Raw genomic sequence first — 14,704 nt, 5'->3', positions numbered from 1 at the left:
CAAATCAACAGAGTGTCTTTTTCCTGCTACTCCTTCCTATGATTGCCCACCTGAGGCTGCCTGGCACAGAGGCAAATAATATTCAGTTGCTAGGGCCTGTGATCCAGACTCTATAAGCCTTTGCCATCCCAGACCTGCCTTAGCCATCCACCCTGTAAGGAGATAGGGGGATTGGAACCGAAGGAGAAAGGCATGGCTTACATCCCATTCACTATAACGAATGGAACAAGAAACAAGAAAGTGCATCTCTTGAGTCTATAAGGAGTGAAAAAGGAAGTTGGTGGTCTCCTTTCTGCTTCAGAAGCAAGGCGTCCTAGTCCATCGGGGCTATAACAACTTAGGATAGGCTGAGTGGCTTATAAACAATAAACATTCATTTCTCATAGTTCACAGAATCACCCTTTACAGCAGTGTAGGCTTTCTGTAGCATGCACCTCAAAATCTTCCAGGCTCTACCCATTACTTAGCTCCAAAGTCACTTCCACATTTTTTTGGTATTTGTTATAGTAGTATCTCACTCTTGGAACCAACTCCGTTTTAGTTTGTTGGGGTCTGCTACAGTGAATTACTGTAGACAAGCATATAAACAACACACATGTATTTCTCATAGTTCTGGAGGCTGGAAGTCCAAGATGAAGGTGCCAGTAGATTTGATGGGTCTGGGGAGAGCCTGCTGCCTCACTGGTGGTTGTCCCCTCACTGCCCCCTCACATTGCAATGATGAGCTAGTTTCCTTGAGTCTCTTTTATAAGGGCCATCATGGCAATTGTGAGGGCTCCACCCTCATGACCTAATCACCTCCCAAAGGCCCCACCCCCTGATACCGTCACCTGGAGTGTTGGAATTTCAACATATCAATTTTGGGGAGAGAAACACTCAGACTATAAAACATGGCAATTCTGGCTACTATTAAATGTGGCAAAATGAATATTTGACCCTCTGACCCAAACTACTCCATAGGAAAGGACTAGAAGCTCTCTGTAAAAGGCAGGTTGTGGGGGCCACTGGGGTGTGCATGCCAGGGTACAGGATTTGAAAGAGGATGTTGGTCTTTTTTCAAATCATAAGACAGAGTAATTCCACCACTGATAAAACATGAGCCATTGAAAACCAGGCTCTATTTGGATTGGACACTACTTCTCCTGTGGGGAAGAGAAAGCTAGAGAGAGAGAGGAGAGAGGAGAGACAGAAGGAGGGGCACTGTTTCCTATAATACTTCCTCCTTTGTGCAGAATGCCAGATTGAGACACATGGCTAGTGTATCAGTCAGAGTTCTAAAAGAGAACCAGAATGAGTAGGATGTATGTGTGTGTGTGTGTGTGTGTGTGTGTGTGTGTGTGTGTATAACATGGTATTTATTGCAAGGAGCTGGCTCGTGTGATTGTAGGGACTGGACGGGCAAATCTGAAATCTACAGCATGGGCCATCAGGAAGGACCAGCTGGAAACTCTGGGCAGGAATGATGTTGTAGTTCCAGGGTGAATATTTTTCTTCCTCAGGAAAACTTCAGTTCTGCTCTTAAGGCCTTCCAACTCCTTGGATTAGACTCACCCCAATTATCTAGTATAATCTTTACTAAAAGTTGATGAATCACTTTAATCTTGTTAATCATATCTACAAAATATTTTCATAGCAATACCTAGAGTAGTGTTCGAATAACTAGGTACTACAGTCTAACCAATTGAACACATAAAAATGATCATTACAAACAGTGAGGAGGAATGTCGATCCTTCTCCAATAGCCAGGTGAATGTGAAGGGAGCAGCATTTCAGACAGTGGGAACAGTATATGCAAAGAGAAATTGGAGGACACTTAGAGTGAAGAAGGAAAAGGTTACCAAGTGGACTGAAAAATAGGCAGAGGCAAAACCATAAGTTCTCTTGCATTGCTGAGCAAGAAAATTTGAATTTCATCTGGAAGTCTTGGGATTTTAACATAGAGAAGTATATGTCAAGATATGTATTATAGACAGCTCAACCAGGTGATTATATAAAAGCACTGGAAGAGGCAAAACTGGAGCCAAGAAGGCCAGATAAGATATAGTGGAAAAGATCCAAGTGAGAAATGTGTTTCTAGGGGTAAATTTGGAGATCAGGGTGTAAATTCACCATATATTTAGAATACTCAAGAAGTAGATTTCGTAACACATGGGTAAGAGCCAGAGCGAAGGTCCACGTGCCTTATCTGAGCCACAGAGTTCTCAGTCCTTCATTTGCTGAAATAGCAGATTGGGAAAGAGACAGAATTTGTGTGCCCTCTGCTCCCAGGGTGTGTGTGTGTCATAAATCTGGTATGGGGACAGTGCCTGTGAACACCTGCATGTTAACAGGCAATTCTGGAGGGCTGGAGAGATGTCTGAGCTGAAAAAGAAAATATTGTGATCTTTGAATACATAATCAGTAGAGAGTTATGCTCAAGGAAGAGATTATTTAGGAAACCTATGAGCAGGAGAAAACCTCAAAGAGACCAGGAGAAGAGAAAGGGGCAAAGGAGAGAATCGTCAGGGACCCTAACATTTAGTGGATTGGATAGAAGAAGAAACTTGTGAACAACAGAAAAATCAGATGAAGAGGAAGTGTGTGCTCTTCCTGCCATTGAAGAAGTGCCTTTGGTCCTCTTGCCTTCTTTCACCAAGGATTTATCAAATGCTCTCTGGTGCCAGACAGAGACATTGTGCAGACATCGTATCTGGAGATACAATGAGGAATAAGCCCTGATTTCCCCCTTCAAGTACTCTGGATCAGGGTTGGCACTATTGACTTCTTGGCTCAGATAATCCATTGTGATTGAGGGGCTGTCCTGTACACTGCAGGGTGTTTAGCACCGTCCCTGACCCCTCTCCTGTGGATGTCAGTAGCAATTCTCCCATCCCAGTGATAACAGTCCAAAGTATCATATGTCCCCTTGAGCATGGAGCAAAACTACCCCCCACTTGAGGATCAGTACTCTCAAGTCTCAAAGCTGACAGATACATAAACAGAATAAAATTACATCATGATGTATATTATAAGATGTTTAATATTGGTCAAGATAGTTAAATTCCAAATGACAGAATCAGTTTTCACTATTTCAACAGAAAGGGATAATAGATGTTCTTAAACTATTTAAGATAGTAGATAACTTATGGGATCTGTGGGAGACTGCCAGGAGCAATACAGCTAGAAACATTGCAGCCAGAAAAAAATGCCCAAGTGCACCTCCATATCAGTCTGGGAATAGAGCATCTCTACTGCTGGCTGTCTGCACTGAGCACTGGGGGTGTTAGAACCTGGATGCCAGAAGCCTCTGACAGTTGCCCCAGGAAGACCTGTCCCTAATCCTGGCCCCATGAGTGCTGGATAATCTCATTTGATGCCTTCTCACTTCCAAATTTTCCCTGATTGTATCTGTTTGGCAAAACCAAGGCTACATGCCTGGTTGTGTTCTAAGTACAGTGGGAAAACAGTGATGGTTTTGAAGCAAAGAGATGATGAGACATTCTTTCATGATTTTAAAACCACTTTCTAGCTTATAAATTTGAAATGTAAGTTTTAATTCAAATTCATTAATAAATCCTTTTGTTTCTTTGTATGAAGCCTTCTCTTTCTAATTGACCTCTATATATCTATACCTGAATGTCCCAAACTCTACTTCAAGTCCTGACTTAATAATCACTCCATCTTGTGAAGTGTCTAGTCAAGAAAACTTGGCAACAATTTTGAATGTCCCTTCACTCTGCATCTCATCCATTGTCACATTTGGCTGATTCTACCATCTTATTCCCTTGGTTCTCACTTTATGTTTTGGACATTTCTCCCAATTTATGTGAGTTGAGTCGTTTGTCCCATTCAAGCTCCTTTTCTCCCTAGCTTCTTGAGTGCAAAGAGAAGGAACCAAAATTTATTGAAATTCTATGATGTGTCAGATGCTGTGGCAGGGACTTTGCATAGCTGATCCCATTTAGAAACAGCAGGATAGTGTGAGAGGAAGAACTATAAAATCTGATGATTCTAAAAAGCACAAGAAACCAAAGGAAAAAAATAGATCAATTGGACTTCGATAAAATTGAAGTCTTTGTGTATCAAAAGACACTATTAAGAAAGTAGCAAAGATGACTCATAAAATAGGAGAAAATATTTGCAGATCATATACCTGATAAGGGACAGTCAGAACATTTAAAGAATTCCTACAACTTGACAGTAAAAAGACACAATTCAATTTTTAGAATGGGCAAAGGATTTGAATAGATATTTCTCTAAAGAAGATGTACAATTGGTCAATAAGCACATGAAAAGATACTCATCATCACTAGTCCTTAGGGAAATGTAAATCAAAGCCACAATGAGATACCACTCCATATCCACTGGGATTGTTACAAAAATAAAGTAAAATAAAGTGTTGATGAGAATGTGGGGAAATTGGAATCCTTACCTATTACTAGTATGAATGCAAAATGCTGTAGCTTTTCATAATACTATCTAAAGTTCTGATCATAAAACCATTTGTTGAGTGCTCACTCTGTGCCAGGCTCAATTAGTGACAAACATTTACATGCCTTATCTCATCTAATTCTTATTTATTTAAAAGATTTTTATATATTTATTTGAGAGAGAAAGAAAGCATGAGCTGGAGGCAGGGCAGAGGGAGAGCGAAAGAATCCCCAAGCAGACCCTGCTCTGAGTGTGGAGCCCAACTCGGGGATCTATCCCAGGGCCCTGGGATCATGACCTGAGCCAAAATCAAGAGTAGGTGGCTTAACTAACTGAGACACCCAGGTGCCCTTCATTTAATTCTTATAGCAACCCTACAAAGTCCATTCAATCCATCCATTCTCAAAGTGGGCCTTGCTCAGATTCTCAAGATACTATGGGTTTAAGTAAAACCAACAGGGAAACATTGCATCTTCAAAGCACTTCAACAGACTCACAATGCTCACTAGCCCAGTAAAGGCTCTGAGAAATCCTGCAATGAAAATAGTTTAACTTTAATAATCCAGTGTTTCTCACATCATTTGACCACTTAGCACTTATTAACAGCAAATTGTGTGGAGCACACTTGGGGGGACATTGACTTAATGTTATGGGCTGTCCCATTGTTAGTTTCTGCAAGAAACCAGGAATGGTCTTTTTGAGTTTTTGCTACCTATCTACATGAGCATGCATGTGTCTGATGGAATTAGTTTAAGAAAAGGTAATTAAAGTAAACAATTACTTGATGTTATGGAAGGTCATGGTTTGGTGTGTGTTTGTGTGTGCAGACATATGCATAAATGTTTTCATATATTATAAAGAGATATTTTTGAAAATTTGCCCTGTGATTTGCATAATTCTTGACTATTTGCTCCCAAGATCAGTATGTTTTCAAATAAGTGACTATAAAGTGAACAAAATGTAACACTATGTGCAGTGTATTAACCTTTAAGATTCATATTGGAATTGGGAAAGGTGGAAATGGCAACTGATGTTTTGAAACAAGGTTTAAAACCAATACAAAGCAAACAGCTAAGGCAATGGAAGACCATATTGGAACTCCTATGGAGCCATGTACCAGAACTCCATGCAGTTCAATGGAGGACTAAAAATATGGTTTAAACTAAGATTTCCCAGATCAATTTAGAAATGTCCTTGAATCTTTGTTAAAAGTCAAGATTTAGGAGGGCCTGTCTGGCTCAGTCAGGAGAGCATGGAATTCTTGATCTCGGGGTCTTGAGTGTGAGCCCTCCGTTGGGTGTAGAGATTACTAAAAAAAGAAATAGGGATCCCTGGGTGGCGCAGCGGTTTGGCGCCTGCCTTTGGCCCAGGGCGCGATCCTGGAGACCCAGGATCGAATCCCACATCGGGCTCCCTGTGTATGGAGCCTGCTTCTCCCTCTGCCTGTGTCTCTGCCTCTCTCTCTCTCTCTGTGTGACTATCATAAATAAATTTAAAAAAAAAAAAGAAATAATAAACTTGTGGAAAAAGAAGTCAAGCTCCATATGAATATAATGGAGGCATTTTATGGAAGATCTGGGGATGAATAACTATTTGCTGAGTGATAACTAGTGTCTCTAATTGGCCCTGTTTGGAAGGTAGTCATAATTTGTAAACCACTGAACATGGTCTGTCAAAGGATCATCTGCATGGTGAATATATTTATGTAAGAAGTCTTACAAAGATATAACATAAATCGTGCCTGATGAATTTTCTTTATTAAGAAATTAAAATTACTTGAGTTTAGGGCTCTTTAAAAAAATACTGGACTAAAAAAAAATCCTGGACTCTAGGATTGTCATATGTTTCCTCTACCTACCTATTAACTGATAGGAACGTAAGAACACTTAAAAATTCTTTTGAATTTTTTTGATTTAACATCAAGAGTTTTATTACAGCAAAAAGGAGGAAAACAACTTCGTAAGAGAATATTACTAAGTCAATTTAATGTGTAGGGAAAACATTTTTATCATAGATTTTATAGTTTTTAGTTGCATTTTGTGTTTTCATTGCTGACAACAGAGATGTTTGGATTGAAGTATAATCACAATGAAACCTTTTTAATTCTTGCTTATAAAGTTACCAAATTTGTAGGTCCTATTCCCTTCTGAAAAGCTTTTAACCAGTACGAGGCTACAGTAAAAGTCTCAAGTTAATATATAATGCCTTTTTAACAAAAATGCTGGCTTTGCAAAATGCAAGAAACTTGTAAAGATTTAAATAATGCTTATGAATTTTTAAAAATATAATAAATTGAATTTTTGTATATCCAATTTTACTGTTAAGGAGAAGAGAGGAACATTAATATGTTAGATTTTTGCTCACTATAAAAATATACTGAAACATTTGTAAGTGAAATTGTAAGGGTTAATTATTCATTTTAGAAAATTACTTCAATTTGAAGTATTTCATTTTCATATAAAATTTATTTTACTGTGATATTTAAAGATGTCCTAAGAGGGAGAAGTAAATATGTTACTGATAATGAATCTGTATCTGTACTGTCTCATCATTACCCCTGTGTTGCTATACCCTTCAATAATCGATGTAGCTTATAAATACTTAAATAATATGGCATTTGTATTTCCCACTTTCGACGTCATTCTGAGGAATAAATATAATAATTTAAAAAATATTTATTTATTTATTTATTTGAAAGAGAGAAAGAGCATGGGGTGGGAGGCTCAGAGGGAGAGGGAGAGCAAGACTCTCAAGCAGACTCCCCTCTGAGTGTGAAGCCTGACATGGTGCTTGATCCCAGGTCCCTGAGATCATGACTTGAGCTAAAATTAAGAGTTGGACACTGAACTAACTGAGCCACTCAGGTGCCCCAATAAAATACTTTTAAAATATTTGACTCAATTCACAAAATTGCTAGCATCGCAGAATTCTGAAACATTCTTTTGTGTCTCTATGAACTTAATCACTACCAGGAAGGAATTTTTGGCTCTGTGTAAAAATTACGTGCATGAGGGAGTTTTAGCTGAATTTATAACTGAGGCTTAGATTTACCTCTTAATGGATCACCATAACCTCCTCTAAATTTCTTCCATGTGATTGGACAAATATGACCATTGCTTCCAGTTAAAAAGCCATGCTCACCGATTTTATTGGGGTCTAGAACACTCAAAGAAAAGAACCTGGACACTATAATTGGGATTTTGAATTTTTTTCATTCACACACTTAGCATATGCAACTTTAATCAACCAAAAGAAAAAGTCCCAAATGTACAAGTGGAAAAAAAAATGTTGACACAGGCTTACCTAGTATCAGCTACTTTTATGTACAGCTGTATAAGTTCAAAAAAGCTATCCTATATGTATATACAAAAGTTGTTTATACACAAGTCTGTACATAGGGTCTATACATTTATTTCCTCAGAACCCTTAGGTGCCACCTTTTGGTGAAGACACCAACACTTCATTCACATGGATCAGAAAGATCATGATGGAAGCTAGATTTCAGAGAATGATAGTGGAAGAAATTCTCTAACCGTACAGAAGAAAATGGGTAAAATAGGTATACTGGGGCTGATTCAGAAATAAGAACTAATTTTGAGAAGGGAGCAATGATGTGAGGTAGAGCATCAGACTGTGACTGAATGTACTCTGTACTCTTTCTTCCTAGACTGTCTAAACACTTTGCCAAAAAGAAGATTTGGTAGGTAGGAATTAAAGAACTGTGGCACTGGAGGACCAAACCTCTCTAGTGAGGTTGGTTTTCTTTTCAGATGGTTCTGGATTAAACAAATTGGACTGGTTCAATAGGGGCCTTAATCATTCTGCTGTAGGACATCCTAGTTGACCAGAAAATGAAAGACAACTAAATGCTGGAGATGATGAGACAGAGGGTGAGGACTTTTGGGTGTTAAAACACTGCAAGAAGGAGCTCCAGGAGATTTGGCATCAGAGCCTCTAGAGATGTGGCTCAAGTGTCACATTTAGTAATGAGATTAATGGACTTTAAATCAGGTGTAGTGAAACATGTACCTCCAAGGGCATTCCTGCTAGAAGTCAACCAGATTCTGTATGAAATACACTCTTGGATTCAGTGCTGGACTTTCAAGAAAGAAAAGACATCTTTAAGTGCCTCTAAATAAACAGAGGCAAAAATCTGTGTGCTGGAAAAGCTGAGGGGCAAACAAATGAAAGGTAGATCTTTCAAAGGGCAAATACTAATATCAACATCAGATCAGGTGACTTAAGCCTCAGGCTAACCCAAGCAACCCATAGTTGCCTAAACCCAGAATCTGTGAAAGTGTGAAGAGGTCCAGGTTAGGAGGTGGCTTCTGGTTCTTAGTAGAAACACAGGTAAAACTACAGACCATTGTCAACCAAGCAAATATAAATTCAAAACTGATAGTGATCCAATATATACCAACATAAGCCACAAAATTGAAAATCTGCAGAAACAGACCCCTCCTCTGCCCAGGACTTCTGATATAAAATATTTCAGATATAGGGTATTAAAGTAAATCTGATTAAAAAAATAAAAGAAGTAAGCACAAATTTAAACAAACAATAAGAGATTATAAACACAGGTAAGCAGATGTGAAAAGAAACTATGTAGTATTTTTAGAAATGAAAAATGTATTTGTCAAAACAAAAAATATTCTCAAGGACTTGTTTAAACAACAGGCTAGCACAAATGGAGAAAGAAAGTAATGTACAGGAATGTAAATGTTGATAAATTAAAAATCACAGTATAATCTGTAAAGCAGTCAATAGAAAAGAACTGATGGAAACATAACCCGAAAGTCATTATGTGTACTCAAAGCAAAGCCCCTAAAGACAGAAGGCAAAAATTGATATAACAGAGAAAGTTATGAAGAAATCCACAATCACAGGTGGAGATTCAGTAACTGAACTTGTAGACAAAAAACTGTAAGGATACAACAATTTGAAAAATGTTTTCAGCCAGTTTGATTTAATGTAAATGTATAGAAAACCACATCTAACAAAAGGAGAAAAATACATTCTTCTCTGATGCACATGAAACATTCAATGAGACCAAAAGCTGGGTCCTAAACCAAGATTCAGAATGTTTCAAATCATTGAAATTCTACAGAGTATGTTTTCTGACTACAATGGTATTAAATTAGGACCAATGAAAACAAGATACTTAAGACATCGTCAAATATTTGTAAATGAAGTAATGCAGTAACTTACAATTTCTGGGAGAAAGAAGTAACAAAGAAAGTAGGAAACATTTAAGACTGAATAATAGCAAAAATGCAATTTATCAAAATACATGGGATGCTGCTAATGCTATCTTCAAAAGGTAATTTATAATTTTAAATTCATATATCAGAAAAGAAGTACAGGATAAATTAATGGCACTGTTTCCACCTTAAGAAGCAAGCAAAAACATTAAAAACATGCAAATACAACCTAAAGCAGAAGGTAGAATAGGATAGAAATGAATGGAAATCAATGAAATAGAAAAGAGACAAAGAATGGAGAAAATCAGTGAGACACAAGTTAATTCTTTGACAAGAATAAAATTGATAAAACCTTAGTTGATAAGAAAAATGAAAGGAAACATGTTGCTAACATGACAGACAGAAGAGGGGTCATTACAATTTATTACACAGATATTAAGGATAATTGAAGAGACCATGAACAACTTTCTGCCAATAAATTCTACAATGTGAGTTAAATGGACCAAATTTTTCTTCAGTTGAAATTCTTCAAATTACTAAACTTGACTAAGAAATAAGTAGAAAACCTTGATAGCCCCATATTTCTTAGATTGAGCTTGTATTTCCAGGCATACCTTGGAGATACTGTGGGTTCAGTTCCAGACCACCACAGTAAAGCCAATATCACAATAAATTGAGCACCATGAATATTTTTGGTTTCCTAGGGCATATGAAAGTTATGTTTACACTATACAGTAATGGGAAAATCAAATCTATGGTGATAGAAATCATATCAGTGGTTGCTTCTAAGGTGGTATGAACTGACTAGGAAGAGGCAAAAGGAAATTTTGAGGGGTCATGGAAAAGTTTTATATCATGCTATGCATTTATCAGAACTGATCAAATGGTGCTCTGAAGACCTGAGCATTCTCTGTATGTGAATCATACCTCAAAAGAGAATAAAGCAAAAGTGAAATAAGGAAATTTTCAAATAAACAAAACCAGAAAATTTGTCCTCAGTTGATGTGTGCTAAAGGAAATCCGAAAGGGCTTTCTTCAGGAAGAAAAACCATCCCAGATAGAAATACAGAAACATAGGAAGGAATGAAGAGCAACAGAGAGGGTAAATCTATGGATAAATCCAAATAAATATTGTGTGCAAATAATGAAAATGACATCTTGGAACTTGAAATACATATGGAATTGAAATGCTGATTATAATAATAACAGAAGATAGGAAGATAGTAAATGTGCTCTAAAGTTCTGGCGCCGTCTAGAAGCAGTGAATATATGGATCTAAATTGCCTTTCAGGATGCATTTTATGACCTAAATCAGAGAAGAAGTATTATGAATGATACAGAATCAAGGGTTTATTTTTTAAATATATATATTATTTATTTAGGAATCAAGGATTTATTATCTTCATTAGCCATTAAGCCAATTATGGGAGCTGCGGAAGAAGTCTGTAGAAGGCTGCTCTCCAGCCTCTGGTGGTGATCCTGAAGTCAGTGTGGGTCAGTGTGGCTGGCAGGCAGGAAGAAGAGCTGGGGGTGAAACAGAGGACTATAACATGACCTGGAATGCCAAAGAGGAACTGGAATCTGTCTCTCACCACCTCTAATTTCAATGATGCAGGTGCCCTGCGGAGAAAGGCTGGTGACCTTTACCAAAGACTTGTATATGTGTCTGACCTAAGCGTTAGAGAAGCTGAAGGAGGAGACCCATTGGAACGTGGATTAGCTCAAGCCCTCCTGCCTCCCAATGCCAACAGAGTGGGCAGAGAATGTTACTCGGAAGCTAGTATCCAAGTACTGGGTGTACTTATTGCTAATTGGGGTGTCATGGCTCCTAGGACCTCCTACTGGGCAGAGCTACGGAACGTACATACGCACACACACACACACACACATATGAGGTCCATCTTTATTCCCCTATCTACCTACCTAGAAAACTATGAGTTCACATTGATGTTTCCAATTTCAACACTATGGAGATCACTCCATATTCCTTTTTTATAACTCTATTTTCCAACAGTGAGAAACTGACTCCCATTATTCTCAATAAACGGGTTATTTGGCCAATCTCCCTGTAAGTGACTAATCTTCCATTGTCGCCTCTGCTCCACCCTCTGTGACTCCCTCTCACCCTGCCTCAGGAGGCTCTGACCCCTGCCAGCAGGCTTCACAGCAGTGAAATCCATCATGACAGCTTCCCAGGGCTTGCAGAGAGAATGAACACCAGGGGGCGGGAACTGGGGGCCATCTTAGGCTTCTGCAGGCCACACTGGTTGCCTGTCATGAGTTTTCTTCAGCAAAAGTAGAATAAGTGACCCCTGTGTAGTCCTGCCCTTAGAAGGGGGCAGGATGAAATTGGAACATATGCAGAGATGGGAAATTTTAAATATTAAAAGACACCACAGAGACATAATATTTAAATACAGTGTATGATCTTGCGCTAGATCCTGTACTCTAGGCACAATACTGTGCGAGGAGAGCATTACAGGGCAAATCGACAGAACTGAAATACAGAGAACAGATAAAATGAAATTTCTATATTCATGTTACATTTACTGAACTTGATAACTTTAGTATATAAAGAAGTGGTTATGTAAAGAAAGCTTTATCTTGGGAATATACTCTGAAGTACTAGGAGTAAAGGACCATGTTGTATGCAGCTTATTCTCAAATGTCAAGGAGAAAGAATAATTTTATATATATATATATATATATATATATATATATATATACATGTGTGTATATACATACACACAGAGTACACAAATCTGACAAAATGTTAAAAATACAAAAATCTGAAGAAAGGGTGCAGGGCTCTTCTTTATTGTTTCTGTGGTTTTACTCTGTTTGCAATTATTTTCAAATAAAATGATTTTTAAGAATTTCCCATAGAACCACAGCAGACTCAGGACTCAAATAAGCCAAATAAGAAAGATGGAAATTGGTTGAGGGGCTCTGAATGTCTATTGTGACCATTCACCACATAATGAGCTTTTTTGCTTAATCAAATCTGTTCTAAGGATATACGATAAATTAGCCAAGACAAAGATCCCTGGGCCTGAAACCATCAGATGGTTGCTTCAGCTCACTGCCTATTACAGTGACCACGGCCAGCTTCTTCTTTGCCACCCTGGAGTCCAGCATCTGCACTGAATTCAGGGAGCCCAGTTCAGTAGCAGCAGTTCCCGCTGCCAGTACTGGTTCACAGAGAATAGCCACTGGGGAGCTTTTCCAGAATGTTATCACTCTCTTCACAAGGATATTTCTCTCTGCTTTGGTGAAAGGTCTTCTGGACTTTCTTTGGGTGTACTTCGGGGATGGATGAGCAATTCTCAGATGATAAATCTACGCTAGCATTCCAATTTCCCTGGGACTTAGATACTGTCTTTTACAACATTCCAAGGGGCTTTAGACATTTTGTCTTCATTTAGTGTAGGCTACTGTGTTTTGGTGAATTAACCAAGATAATTCTTAGAGCAACTCGAGCTGGCACATCGAATTCAGGATCTTGGCTTAGAGCTCCCATATCCATGATTTCAATTTTGTCCAACATTATTATATTCCTTCCAACACCCTTACCATTCATTTCCATACATGTCACTCAGGTTTCTGTCTATTTACATGGACAAAATCCTGTAATATTTTGGTGTGACTCTCATCTTCCCATGATTCATACTTTGTAATTCATGCTCTGGAGTCTGACAGGACTCAAGCCTGGTTGCAAGTCTAGAAGCTAGGACCATGTGGGTCTTCAGAAGTATCAACAATCCCTTGCAAAGCAAGCACCTCAAAGAAAGCTGTGACAGCCTCTTTAGGCAAAAGAATACTAACTCAATCAGAGAGGAAGGGCTTCTACTTGCAAAGGAACCTCAGGGGAACTTAGGGGTTCAGAGTCTCTAGCTTCACTGGATTTGTCCAATTTTTAGGATGTTGCTTTTTCTTTTTCTTTTTCTTTCTTTTTTTTTTTTTTTTGATGTTGCTTTTTCTTAATCAATGTTCTAGTTTTAGCATAAGAAACCCTTTGGGGTTGTGAATTTGATTTGACTTGTAATTCAGCTACCAGAAAGATTTGATCTTGAATTTGTTTTTCAGAACTTTTGGTCCTGTGTCTATAGGAAAAAAAGCAGATTACTTGTAGGAAGGTCACAGAAGCATTCTGATCCTGTATCCAGACTTTGAACTGGAAAATCAAAGCCCTGAGTTCATCATTTTTACCTCCTAAGTTCTCTAGTTTACTTAAAAGCTACTAGACAATCCATTATATTCCTTATTTCCACTAACATATTCTATAGCATCAACTACTTGGTCACCCAAGCTCCTGCCTGTCCTTAGGCAGTTGATTCCAGACACCTGCAGGTGATTATTTGAGTAACTCCCACCACCACAGAGTAAGCACATGCCCCCTGTTCTTTCAAAAATATTATCAAGCATCCACTGCCTGCCAGAGACTCTTCTAGATCCAGAAATAGGGCAATGAACAAGTCAGGGACAGTTCCTGCTGTCCACCTTGGTTCTATTGAAAGAGATAGCTACATTACAAATAAATTTTTATTGAATTTTCAAACATTTAAGTACTTGGTTGGAAAATAAAACCAGGAAGAAGACATACTGACAGGGAGGACACATTCAGGTCTGGGGGCAACAAACAGGCATTAGCTCCTGTTGGTAAGAGAGCATTTAAGAATAGAAGTAAGTAGAACCAGTGCCCCTAACTTTGGAGACAAACTGAAGTACTGAATGTACTTCTATTTTTGACTTTTTCCTTAGCATGGTGAGTTGTTTGGGAAATGATTCAATAGTTATTTGTGGTTCCTAAATTCTCAACAGCAGTTGCCTCCTGATATGTGTCACTATATATTCTGAGTTGACATCTGCTGTCTGAATCACCAAAATAGTGCCTTGTTTTAAAATTTATCCACTATTGGCTTATGTTTTATCTTACTCTAGGCCATGTTATCACTACATGTGACATCTCTGTATATGTGTTTGTGAAACTGGGATGAAGTTGGCAAAACTTGAGATGGAGGAAACTCTGAAACATGTTTTTGCATTCGGAGAACAGGAGGCATAAGCACGTTTGGAATAGAGAGAACAGAGAA

Source organism: Vulpes lagopus, chromosome 2 (genome assembly GCF_018345385.1).
Source record: "Vulpes lagopus strain Blue_001 chromosome 2, ASM1834538v1, whole genome shotgun sequence".
Taxonomy (NCBI): Eukaryota; Metazoa; Chordata; class Mammalia; order Carnivora; family Canidae; genus Vulpes; species Vulpes lagopus.
The sequence above is the reverse complement of the archived record's forward strand: the minus strand, read 5'-3'. Positions refer to the sequence as shown.